The 20,635-nt window shown below is 40.8% G+C and overlaps 1 long non-coding RNA gene across 1 annotated transcript in view; it reads left to right on the top strand.

The window, feature by feature from the left end:
- The window catches only part of LOC141129947 (uncharacterized), a 101,843-nt gene extending 88,395 nt beyond the window's left edge, over positions 1–13,448 (top strand). Inside the window, exon 4 of the long non-coding RNA XR_012241918.1 lies at positions 13,252–13,448. This is a non-coding gene — a long non-coding RNA (uncharacterized lncRNA). The remainder of the gene's footprint in view (positions 1–13,251) is intronic.
- Positions 13,449–20,635: the final 7,187 nt, after the last annotated feature.

Consider the following 20,635-nt stretch of genomic DNA (forward strand, 5'->3'; position numbering starts at 1 on the left):
GACTTTGAAGCAACTTTGAAGCAACTTTCAGGGAATGCCTGGGTAATCTTCCTGTAATGCTGGATCCAAATCACATCAATATAGATAACGATACGAATTGGAGGCCACTTTCATTAACCACTTGCTTACAGGGCACTTAAACCCCCCTCCTGTCCAGACCAATTTTCAGCTTTCAGCGCTGATGAACTTTGAATGACAATTGTGCGGTCATACAACGCTGTACCCAAATGGAATTTTTATCATTTTTTTTCCCACAATAGAGCTTTCTTTTGGTGGTATTTGATCACCTCTGCGGTTTTTATTTTTTAATTAAAAAATTTAAAAAGTCTGAATTTAAAAAAAAAAAAAAATTCTTTTATTTTGTTATAAAATTTTGCAAACAGGTAATTTTTCTCCTTCATTGATGTACGCTGATGAGTGGCAGTAATGGGCACTAATGGGTGGCAATAATGGGCACTGATCATTTACACTGATAAGAAGCACTGCTAGGTGGCACTGATTGGCACTACTGGTGGGCATTGATAGGTGGTGCTTGTGGGCATTGATAGGTGGCACACATGGGCATTGATAGGTGGCACTGGTGGGCACTGTGGGCACTGGAAGGTGGCAATGGCAGGTGGAACTGGCAGGGGGCACTGGTGGGCACAGATGAGGCATAATTGCCTCTTCCTCTTCAGGACCGATGTCCCTTGCAGATAAGCCAGTTGATCAGCTTTTTTTTCTCCTCACGCTGTCAGCGTGAGGAGAAAAAAAAAAGATTTCCGAGCTTTTGTTTACGTCATGTGATCAGCTGTCATTGGCTGACAGTTGATCACGTGGTAAGGGGCCGTGCCCGTCCCCTTACTCAGATCTGTGATTGCCCGAATCTCAATGACTCGGTGATCACAGCGTGCGCCACGCGCACCCTGCAGGGGGCGCGCGGGGTGTGTGCACAGGGGAGGCCGTCATATGACGGCCTCCCGGAATTTCAGGTCCGCGCTGTGGCCATCATTCGGCACGGACGTCAAGTGGTTAAAGCCTATGGGCACAAGTTGGATAGAAGTTGCCCTGAAGTATCACAGGAACTTTTCTAAAGTCGGAGCGGCTTCAGTAATGCTAATTAGGACAGCTCTCATTGACTAACATGGGATTTCACAAGTCAGGTCTCAAGTTGCAGCAGTGAGAACAGAGCCTCAGACTATCACTTATCATCCCACACATGGTTATTGTGAATTACGAGTTTGAGCATAACTACCAGCTAGCAATGATCAAATTGTATATGTTCAAAAAGAGCAGCAATTACACATCACAACTTATGCTTGCATTTTCAAGATTCCTGTGGTGGCTTTAGTGGTAGCAGCTGTTTTTAACAAGGCCAGGGACAACAGTAGACCATAGTAGTCTAATGTATATTGAAACAGACACCTGTAGTGTTCATTAGACAGGGTGACAGCACAGGAGCACAATTGAAGGGCAGACACAGAGCGTTGCCACCTTACCCAAGTAAGTGCCTTAACAAGGACCTTCATGGCAGTAACTATTGAGGAATAGTACAGATTTAAAAACATTAAAAATGACTTTCTTTTAGAGCCCATTCACACTATTTTTTCCTTTTTTCATTCATGACTGGCCTACTACAGTATATGTTTCATAACACTGTGGCTCAGTTTCCTCATGTATGTTAGGTCATAACATGTAAGATCAATGAGAGAATTAAGATGAATATCTATAGGTCATGATCTGGTCATAAGGCTAGTAAGAGCAGTATATAATACAGCCTGTTTTATCACTGATGGCTCATCTCGGCAAGTCAAGTGTCTCTTAGGCAGTGTAGTTATTATCTGCTATAATTCCCTCTTGTCTACAGAGATATGAGGTGCGGGAAATGTCAGAGGTTTATAGAAACAGATAATGATCTTTTCCAATCTTTGATGCTAGAGGAAGACGAAAGGGTTAAGTATTTTACATTCATTTACAGTATACACATTTACTGTTCAATGAGGCCCCCACTCCCTTTTCTCCACCCTTCCCTCCCTCTCTTTTTATTTTCCCACTCTCCTGCCTACATGCCCCATGTTTTTAGATTCCTTTTAGTTTCCCACTCTTTCTATTGTAATCCCTCCAATTCCCTATCCTCCCCCTCCTCATGTCTGTGGCTGATTTCCCTCTCTTTTTAACATATCCCTCCGCGGCTCCACTGTTTAACTCAGCAAAATGCTGCTGGATAGACACAGATAATGTTTCTGTGATGTGTTGTTGATACTCGCACTATAACTGGCGAAATGTCCTGTATTAATATTTGTAGTTATAATAACATTAGTTTCTTTAATTGGGGTAGCGGTGATATAACTCCAGAAATAAACTATTTTATAATAGGGAAATACAGTTATTGATCCATCCTGTAAAGTACAGTGTATCATATTTACAAACAGTAATTTACTACTACCACGTTGCAAAACCAATGGCAGAAAAAAGACCAAGCGGTCCATGGAGTCTGCCCTTTGTTTTTGTTTTTTTTTTTGTTGGTTTTTTTTTTTTTTTTTTTACTTTATAAAAAAAAAGTCTTTTTTGTCTGTTTTTTGTATAGACCCATGTTTGTCCCAAACATGTCTTAATCCACTTACATTGTTCTTCTATCAGTGATTGAAAAAATACCTTTTGTATCAGTTGTGAAAAAAAACTATAATATCCTATTTCTTTAACCTATTTATCCCACCACTTATCAAATTCAGTAGACTTTAAAATAAGTGCAAAAGGCATAATACTTCTTGTGGTTGAAAAAAAAAAAAAAAAAAGATTTGCCTTCTACCTGCAAAAAGGATCTTTTAGTAGCAGCAGTAAAAATATGCAACTTTTACAGTTACCTATACGAAAAGGTATGGTCGATTGTTGCAACAAAAGTGTTTAAGAGATCCCTGAAAAAAGGAAATGTTGCTTGCAGATATAAGATGATATAATAGAAGGATGATTCAGGGATGTAGTGGATATTTTGGTACTGATTAACATCTCTTAAAGGTTTAAAATGAGTTATTTAAATAAGAAGTACTCCAACTAATTAATATTCAATTAATTTAATGTATTTTCATTAATCTGTGCTTATACCAATATGCTAGTATATAGTTACATAGTTACATAGTAGGTGAGGTTGAAAAAAGACACAAGTCCATCAAGTCCAACCTATGTGTGTGATTATATGTCAGTATTACATTGTATATCCCTGTATGTTGCGGTCGTTCAGGTGCTTATCTAAAAGTTTTTTGAAACTATCGATGCTCCCCGCTGAGACCACCACCTGTGGAAGGGAATTCCACATCCTTGCCACTCTTACAGTAAAGAACTCTCTACGTAGTTTAAGGTTAAACCTCTTTTCTTCTAATTTTAATGAGTGGCCACGTGTCTTGTTAAACTCCCTTCCGCGAAAAAGTTTTATCCCTATTGTGGGGTCACCAGTATGGTATTTGTAAATTGAAATCATATCCCCTCTCAAGAGTCTCTTCTCCAGAGAGAATAAGTTCAGTGCTCGCAACCTTTCTTCATAACTAATGTCCTCCAGACCCTTTATTAGCTTTGTTGCCCTTCTTCTTACTCGCTCCATTTCCAGTACATCCTTCCTGAGGACTGGTTCCCAGAACTGGACAGCATACTCCAGGTGCGACCGGACCAGAGTCTTGTAGAGTGGGAGAATTATCACTTTATCCCTGGAGTTAATTCCTTTTTTGATGCATGCCAATATTCTGTTTGCTTTGTTAGCAGCAGCTTTTCATTGCATGCCATTGCTGAGCCTGTCATCTACTAGGACCCCAAGGTCCTTTTCCATCCTAGTTTCCCTGAAAGGTTCTCCCCCCAGTGTATAGATTGCATTCATATTTTTGCCACCCACATGGATTATTTTACATTTTTCTACATTGAACCTCATTTGCCATGTAGTGGCCTACCTGATTAATTTGTTCAGATCTTCTTGCAAGGTTTCCACATCCTGCGGAGAAGTTATTGCCCTGCTTAGCTTAGTATCGTCTGCAAATACAGAGATTGAGCTGTTTACCCCATCCTCCAGGTCGTTTATGAACAAATTAAATAGGATTAGTCCCAGCACAGAACCATGTGGGACCCCACTACCCACCCCTGACCATTCTGAGTACTCCCCATTTATCACCACCCTCTAAACTTGCCTCTGTAGCCGGTTTTCAATTCCTGTACTCACCCTATGGTCCATGCCAACGGACCTTACTTTGTACAGTGAACATTTATGGGGAACTGTGTCAAATGCTTTTGCAAAATCCAGATACATCACGTCTACGGGCCTTCCTTTATCTAGATGGCAACTCACCTCCTCATAGAAGTTTAATAGATTGGTTTGGCAAGAACGATTCTTCATGAATACATGCTGATTACTGCTAATGATACTGTTTTCATTACTAAAATCTTGTATATAATCCCTTATCATCCCCTCTAACAGCTTGCATACTATTGATGTTAGGCTAGTATGCAAGCTCTTGGACGGGATGATAGGGGTATGGAATAATATCTTTTAAAGGTGTGAAATAAATCGCTTCAAATGATAGAGGATAACTAAGGGCGACTTTCCATTTAGATATAATAAATTGGGCATATGTGCCTTCAGCTGTTCACACTCAAACTTAGTGTCGGGGTGACATGGCACAGGACATGTGTATTTAAATGTTAGTAAGTGACATCCCAGATGAGCCTCTGTTCCCAGTTGACACCTATTACGGGGAGAAGCATCAGGTGGAGCCATCACTGTGACATCATCCCACATTAGCTGGCTGGTGAGGACCACTGATTAGATTATTAGTAAGTGTAAGTGCATTTTGTATTTTTAATAAATGCTAGATTAAACATATTGCACTACAAAGTCTTCCTCTTTCTATGTAGTGCTGGGAGTGACTGAGAACACGTTAACCTATGTTCCTGATACCCTTGGATTGCCATGCTGCTAAAAGCTGATCGAGACATGTCTCCCTCCTACTGCTGCATCTTTTAGATACATATATAGCAAGTGAGATCATAATTTTCTGCTAAGAGGCGTGTGGTCTGTCACGTTTTAGTTTGTCGTTTGGGACACTGATTAACCACTTGGACACACACTATAGGATTGAATTATTCGTCGAGGAAGACATTGTCTCTTATGATTTGATTGGTTTATAGACTTTAATTTTATGTTTGTTTGTTTTAGCATTTTTTATGGATCTCAACCATATAGTAGTCAACTTGATATGTTGTGCACTATTTTGTTGTTTTTTCTGTTACAAGTGATTGATTTATGTTTTTAGTAACAGCTGAAATATATATTAGTATTTTTGAGAAGCGCACTAGTTTTACACACAAGTAATAGTCTTGAATTATTTTATATTTTCTTTTACAAAAGGATTTTATTGCAAAAAATTCAACAAGTTAGTTCAACAATAAAATGGTTACATCAAACATAATATAAAGGAAAAAATCCTGACAGAGGGGCGCAAAAAGAATGTTACATAATTCTCGAATGCAATATAAGATATCGACTTAAGTCCTGAAGTTCTTAATGAAGAGGGCTTAAAGGGGTTGTAAAGGTTCGTGTTTTTTCACCTTAATGCATCCTATGTACTAAGGTGAAAAAACACCTGGCAGTGACCAGCCCCCAGCCTCCCCCGTTTTATTTACCTGAACCCTTGAACTTGTTGCATGGGGACACAACATCTCTCTGCTAGTGGGTCCTCGGCTGTTGATTGGATAGATTGATAGCAGCGCAGCCATTGGCTCCCACTGCTGTCAATCAAATCCAATGATGGGGCCGCCGGGGGGCTAGAAACGCGCCTGCGAGGTAACCCCCCTGCCCTGGATCATGCATTGCCATGGTGTGCCATGCTGTGGGTGAGCTGGCCTTCAATAACATAGAAACAAATGATACCATGCTTCCTGGCCCTAGAGCATCATTAGTTGTTATGGTGCTGGCCTGTCCACACATGGCAACTCATGACACTGACCCTGGGAACACCGGCACCAGCTGGAAACCAAGGCTCCACCCTAGGGTGCTGTAGCACCCTGGTTGAGAAACACTGGCTTAGATAAAAAGGCTCAGAAGCCTGGATAGGTTATCCTGAGATAAATACTGTAAAATCCCAATGCTGGTAAATATAATGGTGAATAAAATCAAAAAGAGATAAGAAAAAAGACTAGACTGCAGCACTCACCGATATCAACACATACAAATATCCAAAATTTGCTTTAAACAAAATGGTACGCTGTCATATCAATACCACAAGTGACAATGAATGTAATAATGCAATATTATGCTAAAGGATTAAATAATGAATTCAATAAAAGTCCCATAAACATAAAAAAGAAAAATAAACCAAAAATAAAGTGCACCATGAATATAAATCCTTCATGCAATAAAAATAATCCACCGTGAATATAACCTCTACATGCAACAATTGTACACCAGCGACCAATAAATATACTGCCACTTACCAGATATTCAGACCCCACAACTAAGGAGGTCTGAACCAGCATTAGAAGATGTCAGATCCTTCATGGATGGATGGCTTTAGCTTTGCTCCAATCACTGCCCAAATCCTCTCACTCTAAATGGCACACCTCATTGGGCCTCAGGATCGCTTTCTATGCAAAGGTCTCAGCACCATGCAGATATACTAAAGGAGGAAGGTGGGAATCCCATAGTGAAGTACAGCTAAAAATGTTTTTATCATAAAACTAAAATGGGTACTAAATACACATAACAAGGCATGACAATCATGTAACAGCAACGCCGATCCTCCGGAGGGGCGTAATGACGTCACCGCTAAGCCTCTATCCTGAGCTAAAGTAAGTATTTCCATAATAGCTCTTTTTCAGGATTCTTGGGGTACTGTGTAGTATATTTGGCGGTACACGCCAGTTTTCTATGTCTGTGGCTGTTTTAGTAATGTCAATGTGACCCCAGGTTCACTTTATTATAATCCTTCAATGTCAGGGAACTGGATCTGATTATGTGAATATGGTTTAGTGATGACAGTAACATAGGGCATGCATGAATTTGTCTGGGACTTCGACATTACAATCCTGCTTCATAATAGCAACTTCCTAATGTAATGTCTATTGCATATATGCATACTTTAACCTAAATAATTATATTTTATTTCATTAACTTATTTATGTACTAATTACACCACAGACACCATCAAATAAACATTTATTTTCCTTCTAATCATGTATTATTTTTTTGCTATTTTGCTAGATTAACACTACAGTGAAATAGCTCTTTTATCTGTGTTTTGATCACTGGCCATCATTTTCACATTGTTTACTGTGCTAATGTTATAAACTACAACAATCCCTCCACTTATTGGGTCTGCTTGGGAACAGTGCTAGCTGGAAAATTCTCACCCATGGAGACTACAAACTCTCCCCATCACATTAACACAAACATACGCTTAACCTATTGTCATTGAAATTGACAGATTACAGCCTCAATGATAACTATGCTAACCCTTCTGTGGTCTTAATGGGAATTGGCCCTTAAGCACTGGAGACGCACTGCAGTGACATTATCAGACTGTCTCTGATGTTTTATGGCTTTCATATGTCCTCCTTGGAAGATTTAGCAGGGAGTTAAAAAATACTCACTTAGTTTAGAAATGGAAGAGGGCAAGTTATGTCACAAAAAAATGGAGATGGCATTAAGCACAGCAGTTAGAGTTAAATAGCTAAAGTTCATGAGAAGTATATTATAGTTGGTAGGCTTAATTTGACTTTATTAGAGTTTACAGTTTAAAGGGTAATTATAATTAAATGGGACTGAATGATGCTAACGTGTGATCTATGTTAATTATGTGGGATATTATTGTGTATTTGCAGAGTTATGAGAAAGCAATATGATTAAAAAATGCTTGACTGTGTTAATGGCTGTATAGAGCAAAGAAGACTTTTTGGGCCTTTTCACTAAGGCTGGGCATTATTTTGAAATGTTTTGTTTTAAGAGGGGTCACATCCATGTACGTTTTCAACCACAGTGATGAGAAAAGGAGCAAGATGGAAATTTCTTCTTGAAGGAATGCACTTCTTATGCCGCGCACACACGAGCGGAACGTCCGACAGAAAAAGTACAACGGAAGCTTTTCATCGTCTATTTCAATCGTGTGTACGCCTCATCGGACTAAGTTTTCGAAAATTCTGACGGACCTAGAAATAGAACATGCTCTAAATATTTCCGATGGAACCAATTCCTATCGGGAAAACCGATCGTCTGTATGCTGTTCCGACGTACCAAAAACAACGCATGCTCTGAAGCAAGTACAAGACGGAAGCTATTGGCTACTGGCTATTGCACTTCCTTTTTCTTGTCCCGTCGTAAGTGTTGTACGTCACCTCTTTCTGGACGGTCGGACTTTGGTCGGATTTTAGATTGACCGTGTGTAGGCAAGACTGCTTGAATGGAATTCCGACGGAGTTCCGTCGGAGAAACCTTCGGTGTTTATTCCGACGGCTAAACCGGTCGTTTGCACACGGCATTACAGTGAACACTATACAATCTGTGTTTTTTTCATCCAGGAATGTCCATTCATTTCAAAATCAAATGCTGAAAGCAAACATTTTTTATGTCCTTCCAAGCAACATTCATCAATCATCAAATGTACTGTTGAGAATTTTGAGTGTTGATTTGAAAATCTACTAGTGCATGGCCAGCTTAACCACTTCCCGACCGATGCACGACGATATACGTTGGCAGAATGGCATGGGTGGGCAAAAGGGCGTACAGGTACGTCCCCTTTAAGAAGGGCATGTGCGCCACCGGCGGCGCGCTCGTGCGCCCGCTGCGTTCTCTGTGACCGCGGGTCCCCCGGACTCGATGTCCGCTGGGTGCCCGCGATCGTGTCACGGAGAGGTAGAACGGGGAGATGCCTTTTTAAACAAAGCATTTCCCCATTCTGCCTTGTGTCATGACAGAGATCACTGCTCTCTGTCATCGAGAGCAGTGATCACTGTCATGTGTGTTAAAGCCCATCCCCCCACAGTTAGAATTACTCCCTAGGACACACTTAACCCCTTCATCGCCCCCTAGTGGCTAATCCCTTCACTGCCAGTGTCATTTACACAGTAATCAACACATTTTTATAGCACTGATCGCTGTATAAATGACAATGGTCCCAAAATAGTGTCAAAAGTGTCCGATGTGTCCGCCATAATGTCACGATAAATATTGCTGATCGCCGCCATTACTAATAAAAAAAAAAATAATAAAAATGCCATAAAACTATGCCCTATTTTGTAGACGCTATAAATTTTGCGCAAACCAATCAATATACGCTTATTGTGATTTTTTTTACCAAAAATATGTAGAAAAATACATATCGGCCTAAACTGAGGAAACAAATTGTTTTTTTTTATATTTTTGGGGGGATATTTATTATAGCAAAAAGTAAAAAATATTGCTTTTTTTTAAAATTGTTACTCTTTTTTTGTTTATAGCGCAAAAAATAAAAACCGCAGAGGCGATCAAATACCACCAAAAGAAAGCTCTATTTGTGGGAAAAAAAGAACGTCAATTTTGTTTGGGAACAACTTCGCTCGCCCGCGCAATTGTCAGTTAAAGCGACGCGGAGCCGAATAGCAAAAAGTGCTCTGGTCAGGAAGGGGGCAAATCCTTCTGGGACTGAAATGGTTAAGGTAGCATAAAGATGAAAGCTACAATACATAGAACATTTCTATAGTGAGCTTAAGGTTTCCAGGGGTCTGAACACTGCATACCCTCATTGCTCTTGGCAGATTGTCTAACTGACTAAGGCTTATAGACTGGCTCATTAATTGTGCTTGACTATGCATTTCTGCCCATTTATTGTTTTAAAATCCCCAAATTTGAATGGCTACTTTTTTTAAACAATATTTTATCTTCCTATTTTGATATATATATACATCTCTATATTCTTCCATGCAGACAGGACACAAAATGGAAGGCAAACATAGGGGGTAAATATCCAGCTGGCCCTGTGCTTCTTCTAATGCCATGTACACACGGGTGGACGTTTCGACCGGACTGGTCCGACGGACTTTCCGACGGACTTCCGATGGACTTTTGAATGAACGGACTTGCCTACACACGATCACACCAAAGTCCGATGGATTCTTACGTGATGGCGTACGACCGGACTAAAATAAGGAAGTTGATAGCCAGTAGCCAATAGCTGCCCTAGCGTGGGTTTTTGTCCATCGGACTAGCATACAGATGAGCGGATTTTTCGACTGGACTCGAGTCCGTCGGACAAATTTGAAATATGTTCCAAATCCGTCACATTTTTGACCGAAAAAGTTCACTGCAGGTCAAATGAAGCTCACACACGGTCGGATTGTCCAACGGATTCGGTCCGTCGGACCAGTCTGGTCGAAAAGTCCACCCGTGTGTACACAGCATTAGTCTCACAGTAAGAATTTTACCCTCCTGTTCATCACAATTACCCTACTCCTCTCCCACTCTATCACTGTCACCCTCTTTAATGTGGTAGTAAACCCTTCTTCATGGGGACATATGAAATACAAATACTCAAAGTGCAGTAAATCCTTATAGAAAATGTATTAAAAATTGAGAAAAAGCACTCACATTTCAGATAAAATAGACATGCATCACAATCCCATAAACTGCAGCAATCCTAATGTTGGCAATGAGTTCCTTCTGGCTGGCGGCTGCTATACGTGGTGACATCACGTTAGGCACCGCCTTATGCATTTCATCATACCTTTGACACTGTCAGAGGTGTGGCTTTGTTTTTTTCTATATTTGTTTTCATCATTTATCGAAATTTTTTTTGTGTTAAGCACTGTACTTTGTGTTAGTTTGTATAGGGTTGTAGAGGGTTTGTATCTGTTAACCTGTGCCAGCAGCTGTCCTTTTTTCTTTTTACTTTTTACTCAAGCAGAGCTATAAATCTAGCGTGGAATTTTATGTTTATATATTGATATCAACATACACTAATCACTCACCATATCAAGGCATGAACTCCGCTAGACCTCTGAAAGTGTGCTGTGGTATCTGACACCAAGCTGTCAGTAGCAGATCCTTTAAGTCCTGCAAGTTGCGAGAAATCTGGAGAATTTGAAGGCCAAGTCAACACCTCAAACTTGAGCTGTGTTCATCAAACCATTTTTAAATTCATCAGACCAGGCCACCTTCTTCCATCACTCCAATTTTCCAGTTCTGTGGCAATTGTAGGCACTTTTGGCTGTGGACACAGGTCAGCATGGGCACCCTGACCTGTCCGCGACTACGCAGTCCCATATGCAACAAAGTGTCATGCACTGTGTGTTCTGACACCTTTCTATCTAAACCAGCATTACTGTTTTCAGCAGTTTGAGCTACAGTACCTCTTCTATTGGATCGGACTACACAGGCCAGCCTTCACTCCCAATGGGCATCAATGAGTCTTGGCCGCCCATGACTCTGTGGCAGGTTTGCTAGTTTGCCTTGAACCACTTTTGGAAAGTCCTGACCACTGCACACAGAGAACATGCCACAAGACCTGCAGCTTTGGTGATATTCTGTCCCAGTCATCTAGCCATTACAATAAGGCCCTTGTCAAAGTTGCTCAAATCTTTACGTTTGTCCATTTTTGTTCTGCTTTCAACACATCAACTTCAGGGACAACATGTTTGCTTGCTGCCTAATATATCATACCCACTTTTAGGTGCCATTGTAACAAGAATGAATGTTATTTACGTTATCTGTCAGTGGTCCTAATGTTATGGCTGATCGGTGTATATGAACATTTTGCCTCAATGTTATTATTCTAACTCCTCCAAGAAAAAAGGGTGAAAGGGAAAAAATTTCTATTTTAGCGGACCACAAGATACTGTGAAAAGCATTCCTCAAGCCTGTCCCACAGATCGCCGCCGTCACTCGCTGCCTGACCTGCCACCAAGATGGGGTAAACACCGGTCAGACAGCGAGCAGGCAGGCGGGGGGTCACAGTGGCTGCATTTGATGGGCACAGTGGCTGCAATTGATGGCACAGTGGCTGCATTTGATGGGCACAGTGGCTGCAATTGATGGCACAGTGGCTGCATTTGATGGGCACAGTGGCTGCTATTGATGGCACAGTGGGTGCATGTGATGGGCACAGTGGCTGCAATTGATGGCACAGTGGCTGCATTTAATGGCACAGTGAGGCTGCAATTGATGGTTTTCTTTCAGAATTTTTCAGAATTTTTCAGTTTGTTTGCGCCCCCCAAAAATTTGGAGCACCAGCCGCCACTGCCTCAAGCTACAGGAGAAAAGTTCAAAACTAATCCTACAAAGCATTATTTTACTGAAAGGGTAGTTGATGCTTGGAATAAACTTCCAGCAGAGGTAGTGTGTCAGTCAACAGTAAATTGATTCAATTATGCTTAGGACAAACATAGATCTATACTCAGACAAAAAGGTTATCAAAAAGAAAAAAAAAAAACACCCTAAAGTACAAAAACATGTAACAAAAAAAAAAAAGGGGAAAATCGATGGGCCACTTAGTCTTTTTTCTGCCATAACATAATTTTTCTATATAAGTTTAAGAATTAGAGTGATTCTGTCACCACACGGTCACTTGTAAGACCAGTTCCTATTACCTATACCAACTTTCCTGGTGACCTGTGTCTTGAAATGCCACCATTTTGCTGCTCCCCGGTTGCTGCAGGTATTCCACACTTTGGGGTGTATGAATATCTGCTACACATGCTGTATTTCCTCTCGCCAGCATTCATGTCACTACAATATGTCATAGTTAAGAAGGGTAACCACTGCAAGCAGCAGGGAACAAGTATTTGACCCACCTGCAAAGGTGAGGTTAAGGGCTAGATGGTAGTGTCATAATAAGGCCTCGTTTACACTGGCATCAGATGGGTTGCAGTACCAAGGGCAACACATGGAGACATACTAGGACTTTGGGGCATGAAGGTATCATCTTTAACGATGTGTTTTGGCTTTTTCATCTTTCTCCATTTTTGTCTTCCTTTCTGACTATAGACTACATTCAAGGCTAATGCAAATGATAAAAATAAACTCAAATTATCAAATATTGGGGCAAATTCCCCTGATGACTGTTGTACTGTTTCTTCTGCCTCCCTTTATTCCCCATTGGGGCAGCTGATCTTGTGTCCATCATCGATTCAGTCCGCTATTGTATCTAAGGCTGATTTTAACTAGTTGCACGTGATGTTAGGTAGTATATGATACTTACCTCTAATGTGAGCAAATAAGTGTTAAGTGTGTACTAGCCTGCAGTTATTTCTTTCTTTCTGTGTTCACAGATAATTATGGAGTCTTGAGTTTCCTGAAGAAGCAGACATTGCACCTGTGAAACGTGTCGTGTCGTGTATCAAGACCAAGACTACTTTTTGTTCAACATTAGTATGCTTATCTACGTGTGATGTGATATGTGCAATTATTTCCTTTCTTTTGGGATTTTTAATCTATTGAAATCGAATAAAAGTGTTTGATTTTTTTTAAACATATATCATTAGTGTTGTGGTACATGTTTAGTCTTTTTTCAGGTTTTTTTCTAAACATACATTTGAAACTACAGTCAACCAACAATTTTACATGAGACAAAAAATGTATAAACTTGCAATGAAGCTCATAAATGCTAACACATTGCAAAATATATTCATAAGATCAGGTATTCACAGGCATAAACGTTGTTTTAACTGTCAAATTCAAAACCAATGTCTATGGCTACCAAATACTGACATGTGCAGGGAATAGGTAAATCAGTACACACCCTTATCAGGATCATACCCATAAAGAGTAGGCGGACACTGCAGAAATCGAGGGTACTTTTTACATTTATGGATAACTTTGCTGAGCAATTAGCTGTGGAAATAGTTTGGAATCCTTAGGCTTCATGCACACTGGGCTTAAAAAAAATGCCGGTTCCCTTGGCAGAAAAAAACGCTCATAAAGAGCGTTTCTGTACACAGTTTTGGCGAGTTTAGGAGAGTTTTGCGTTTTATCTGACAGAAAGCTCCAATCAGAAATGCATACCAGAAGGTTTTTTTTTCCCTGCCTCTAAACGTTGAGCTCAAAATATGCCTCTAATCGTCCTAATGTGCATGGACACACAGGATAACATTGAGTTGCTTCTACAGGCAGAACACAACACTCCTGTAGAAGCAGCGATTTTTAAGCCAGTAGGCATGGAGCCTTATGCCGCGTACACACGACCGGTTTTGCCATCGGAATAAACTCCGAAGGTTTCTCTGACGGAACTCTGACGGAATTCCATTCAAGCAGTCTTGCCTACACACGGTCAATCCAAAGTCCAACCAAAGTCCGACCGTCCAGAATGCGGTGACGTACAACACGTACGACGGGACTAGAAAAAGGAAGTTCAATAGCCAGTAGCCAATAGCTTCCGTCTCGTACTTGCTTCAGAGCATGCGTCGTTTTTGGTCCGTCGGAACAGCATACAGACGAGCGGTTTTCCCGATAGGAATTGGTTCCGTCGGAAATATTTAGAATATGTTCCATTTCTAGGTCCGTCAGAATTTTCGAAAAAAAAAGTCCGATGAGGCATACACACGATTGGTAGACGATGAAAAGCTTCCGTCGGACTTTTTTTGTCGGACATTCCGCTCGTGTGTATGCGGCTTTAGGCCTCATGCACACTGGGCGTTTTTACAGCTGTTCTGGGCGGCAGGCGTTTTTTGCTACAGTCAGCATGTTATCCTATGTGTCCATGCATCCATTTTTATCAGCGTTTTTTGGCAGGGGTTTTTTGAGGCTGGAAAAAAAAAAACCCAGAACTACTGTGTTTTTTAGCTTGAAAAATGCTCTAGCTCTGAAAAATGCTAAAAAAACGCTGTAAAATGTGGCAAGTTTTTGAGCTTCAAGCCTTTGTGGGAGTATGGTTTTGCTAAAAAACGCAGCAAAACGCTAATGCAAAAAACGCTGCAAAAATGCTGGCTGCAAAATCAGTGTTTTTAATGCAGCATTTTACAGCTAACGCTACTGGTGTTTTTATAATGTCCAGTGTGCATGAGGTCTTAGATGTAAATCTTTCAGATTGCATAATAGCTACAAATAGGTATGGATTGCCACACTACTCTGTGCCTGGACACTGCAAAAAAAAAAAAAAATGGCTACAGCAGCAGACTTGAGAGAAATATGTTATTCCATCTAACTAGGTTCTTGTTAGGACAGATACCCTTTACTGTATGTGCAATGCCTGGGAGATTAGCTACCGATGGAAACACCCATTTCCTACTCATTTTCCGTGTTCTAGTTCCAGGCAATGACACAGTGATTAGGTGTCTTCCCCACAACTAGAATGCGGCCCACAAATCTGGAAATAACTGCTTTCCTGATGGCTCTGTTACATGTACGTTTCTGTTACATAAAGGAAATCTTTCCAGACGGAACCCTGGAGTTTATCATTGCTGGCCTCTCATTCAAGAAATGCTAATTGCCTGACTATCATGCCTTGGCTATCACTCTTGCTTCAATACTTTGAGTCCCTGAACTAGAACAGGTATACATGTTATGTTTATGTAGGAATTCTGACTTTCCTGTTCATCATGCTTTCTCTGGATTAGTGAAATCTTGAATCAGCATAAAAGCCAAGCAACTAGCGTTTTCAGAAAAAGGTCAGTAGTAATGGCAGCTTCTATAATTTTCTCAAGAAAACCATATGTCAAAGCAAATCTTTTACATTTAAAGATCATATTGTAAGAAAACATGTTGAATCAACTCCCTTTTAAATGTATACTACCTTTGCTGAGTAATTAAAAATCAGCAGTTTTGCCTCTTGCCCCACCGCGTAGACAAATAGTGGCTTGCATTTAGGGCTTATTTACACTTGGGGGAGTGGGGGAGTTAAAACATGTGGTTGAGGCACGTTTTTACTGCTCCCCATGAAGCTTCAAAAGCACCACACAGAGCGTACACATACCATGGGCGTTTGCGCACAGGGTGTGTCGGATGTGCATGGGCACACCTTAAGCACCCTAGTGCATCATGGGTGTAGCTTCAGGGGTCACAATGGTTACTCCGACCATGCTCCAGGGCGCCCATGTGGTGTCCCTGCCACTTTAGGTTTGACTGAACCTGGTCAGGAGCGGGGGCAACATTTACTGGAACTGATCCCCTTTCATGAAGCAGCTGAAAGCCTGCTTCTCCCCCTCTCTCTCCTGTCAGCCTTCAGCTGCTACAGGAGGGGAAGGGGATCTGTTGCAATAAATGCCACCCCCATTCCTGTCCAGGTTCCCCTTCCTTTTGCTGCCTGGGCCCCCCTGTGTGAGCCCCTGATCTCCCTGCTGCCAGCTTCCCCTCCATGCCTCTCCCAGGAAAGAAAGCAGGGTAGGGGCTGGTAAATATGTCGTTAATTACCAGCATCTTCCTTTTCTGAATGAACACAGTGAGTTATTAGTATTGATCACTCACTAAATTCATTTGTTACTGAAGCATGGTAAACTGTGTTCACTATGCATCAATTTGTGAATGAATAGGAAGCTTTAAACAGAGCTATTCCTGTTCACTCATTCTGTGCAGCTAAGGCTGAAGAGATAGAAATTAAGGCCTATGAACTCAATTTCCTTTCTCCGTCTCAAAAGTGAGACATCGGGGGGTCTGTTTAGACACCTGATATTTCACCAGAGCCCCCCCAACAGGGCTGCTAAAAAAAGTGTAAAAAATAATTTTAAAAATTGTAAACAAAAATAATAATAAAATAAAATAATAAAAATAAAAAAAACATTGAGACCATCCACTGCCCTACTGACACCAACCTTTGCCCTACTGACACTGTCTACTGCTCCACTTCTTGTTGACTGTGCCGGCAGGGAGATCAATGTGCCGGAGCCATATATATATATATATATATATATATATATATATATATATACACATTATCTCACAAAAGTGAGTACACCCCTCACATTTTTGTAAATATTTTATTATATCTTTTCATGTGTCAACACTGAAGAAATTACACTTTGCTACAATCTAAAGTAGTGAGTATACAGCTTGTATAACAGTGTAAATTTTCTGTCCCCTCAAAATAACTCAACACACAGCCATTAATGTCTAAACCGCTGGCAACGAAAGTGAGTACACTCCTAAGTGAAAATGTCCAAATTAGGCCCATTTACCCATTTTCCCCAGTGTCATGTGACTCATTAGTGTTACAAGGTCTCAGGTGTGAATGGGGAGCAGGTGTGTTAAATTTGGTGTTATTGCTCTCACTCTCTCATACTGGTCACTGGAAGTTCAACGTGACACCTCATGGCAAAGAGCTCTCTGAGGATCTGAAAAAATAATTGTTGCTCTATATAAAGGTGGCCTAGACTATAAGAAGATTGCCAAGACCCTGAAACTGAGCTGCAGCATGGTGGCCAAGATCCATACAGTGATTTAACAGGACAGGTTCCACTCAGAACAAGCCTCGCCATGGTCGACCAAAGAAGTTGCGTGCACGTGCTCAGCATCATATCCAGAGGTTGTCATTGGTAAATAGACGTATGAGTGCTGCCAGCATTGCTGCAGAGGTTGAAGGGGTGGCAGGTCAGCCTGTCAGTGCTCAGACCATACGCCGCACACTGTATCAAATTGGTCTGCATGGCTGTCATCCCATAAGGAAGCCTCTTCTAAAGATGATGCACAAGAAAGCCCGCAAACAGTTTGCTGAAGACAAGCAGACTAGGGATATGGATTACTGGAACCATGTCCTGTGGTCTGATGAGACCAAGATAAACGTATTTGGTTCAGATGGTGTCAAGCGTGTGTGGCGGCAACCAGGTGAGAAGTACAAAGACAAGTGTGCCTTGCCTACAGTCAAGCATGGTGGTGGGAGTGTCATGGTCTGAGGTTACATGAGTGCTGCCGGCACTGGGAAGCTACAGTTCATTGAGGGAACCATGAATGCCAACATGTACTGTGACATATTGAAGTAGAGCATGATCCCCTCCCTTCGGAGGCTGGGCCGCAGGGCAGTATTTCAACATGATAACAACACCAAACACAACTCCAAGATGACCACTGCCTTGCTAAAGAAGCTGAGGGTAAAGGTGATGGACTGGCCAAGCATGTCTCCAGACCTAAACCCTATTGAGCATCTTTGGGGCATCCTTAAATGGAAGGTGGAGGAGCGCAAGGTTTCTAACATCCACCAGCTCCGTGATGTTGTCATGGAGGAGTGGAAGAGGACTCCATGGGCAACCTGTGAAGCTCTGGTGAACTCCATGCCCAAGTGGGTTAAGGCAGTGCTGGAAAATAATGGTGGCCACACAAAATATTGACACTTTGGGCCCAATTTAGACATTTTCACTTAGGGGTGTACTCACTTTTGTTGCCAGCGGTTTAGACATTAATGGCTGTGTGTTGAGTTATTTTGAGGGGACAGCAAATTGACACTGTTATACAAGCTGTACACTCACTACTTTACAGAAAAGATAGAATAAAATATTTACAAAAATATGAGGGGTGTACTCACTGTTGTGAGATGCTGTATATACATACATTTGTGTCTGGGTGAAGCAGATCATTAATCAAAATAGCTCTACCCACATCAAATTCAATATTAATTTGTTACTTTGTAACATCAACTCAAACACTGCTAGGCTCATATGCGTGACTTGCCATGTACTCTTTGCTTGCAGACAGGTTCCCTATCATCAAATGGCACACTCTAAGTACAATATGTAGTTTCAGTGTTCCCAACCCTGAAACTGCTGTACATTATGCTGCCTTTTAAATCTAACACCTCTAGGATGTAAACATATGTTATGTATGGACAGCGCGATGTAAACATGGGCACTATTTTTATTGGGCAATTATTATGCACCTCATTAAGACCCACACATCATTGGAACATCTATAGCATAGGCAGTAGTATGTGAGATGGACAAAAGCACTTTGGCTATTGTATTTAAATCAATGGACGTAAAGTTATCAAGGTTAAGTCAAGAAATGTAAATTTGGACTTCATCGTGCTAAGAGGAGAGTCTTCTAGAAGACTATAACAAAGGGACCACAATACAAAAGGAAGCCTGATCTGGCTCCACTTTGCTGTCCTCTAGTCCCAGACATCATCATTATTATGGTAGTAGTCACCTGCTGGGTGATCCAAGGGTAATCTTCTGTTCTCTCTGGCTATGGCAATTTTGAATAAATATATTCAAATAAATGTGAATACATTTAAATAAATAGTGGCCATTTTGTTTTTTGTTTTTGCCGTATCTCATTTTGTAACATAAAGTTTAGAAAGTTTATTAACTTTCAGAAGAAATTACATTATCAACCCAATAAAGCCACCCTTGTTATGGATAACAGTTGAAGCAAACATACAACAGTCACATACAATTGCAGTGACTATATTTTTCTGATGTAGAAAAGACAGAAAACAAATGTTTTTATTATACATGATATTTAACCACTTGAAGACCAGGCCTTTTCTGGCACTTTTTGTTTACAAGTTTTTTTTTTTTTTTATTATTACATTTTTATTAGTATTTAACATACTAATAGTTATTATTATTATACAGTATTTATATAGCGCCAACAGTTTACGTAGCGCTTTAGTTAAAAAAAAGAGAAAGAAAAAAAAAGAAATTTCTAATTAAACACCCCCCTAACTCACATCCTTCTTCCATATGCATTTTGTTTGTTGTGCCTTACACCCCCCCCCCCCCCCTCCACCGATAAACCCAATTCATTAATTTCATAGTGCCCTTCAAAAAATCCATCATTGCACACAATTAAAAAAAAATGTAAGTAAAAATAAAAAAAATTAAGAGGCTTCTCAGAGCCATATTAACCTAACTCTACACAACAAAGGAAAAAATATATTTTTTAAGTAAAAATAAAAAAAATAAGAGGCTTCTCAGAGCCATGTCAACCTCACTCTAAACACCAAAGGAAAAAAAAATAACAATAATGTATGAGGCTTCTGTGAGCAATACTATCCTCTTACCTACCTAAAGTGAGTACATACCTCATCTCCCCTTTGACATATCTATTCCAGCTATCCCCCCTCCTCTGTGTCCACTTTCCCTTACCCTCCCTCCTATGTGATCTATACCCTCTCTCTTTCCCCAACCCCTTATCCCCTCCCAATATCAATTCCCATCCTTCAAAAAATCATGTGTACCACTCTATACCCCTGCATATATCACCTGGAAGAAAAATGTTTACAAGTTTAAATCAGTATTTTTTGCTAGAAAAATACTTAGAACTCCCAATCACTTTATTTATATATATACTAATATGTGTACAATCAGAACTGATTTTTTTTTTTTTTTACTGCGTGTTCATAGTACCAGCGTTTCTCTGAAAAGCAATCCATGCTCAAATCCCTTTTTCAGAGGCATTTGACAGGCGGTAAAAAGGCAATATGTTGTCTCCTCACCGCCTGTTTTAATCCCTAAATGCATCATCACTATGCTGCAACTGCGTGCAATGAACATAGTTGCGGGGTGCTTGCAGTGCAGCCCCATTCACCTAGGGGTATACTTTAAGGGTGCCCTGACTGGAAAAAGATTCAGAAACACCGACATGGAGGAACCCATCTCTACATTTTCCTCCTGCAGCTGCTGAATGCCTGCAGAAGGGAGAGCATGACAAGCAGGGGGGGTGGGGGTGTGTGAGGGAGTGGAGAGATCAGTTCCTTTTTATGCAGCCACCCCCCACAACTTCTCCTGT

Source organism: Aquarana catesbeiana, linkage group LG02, assembly GCF_042186555.1.
Source record: "Aquarana catesbeiana isolate 2022-GZ linkage group LG02, ASM4218655v1, whole genome shotgun sequence".
NCBI lineage: Eukaryota > Metazoa > Chordata > Amphibia > Anura > Ranidae > Aquarana > Aquarana catesbeiana.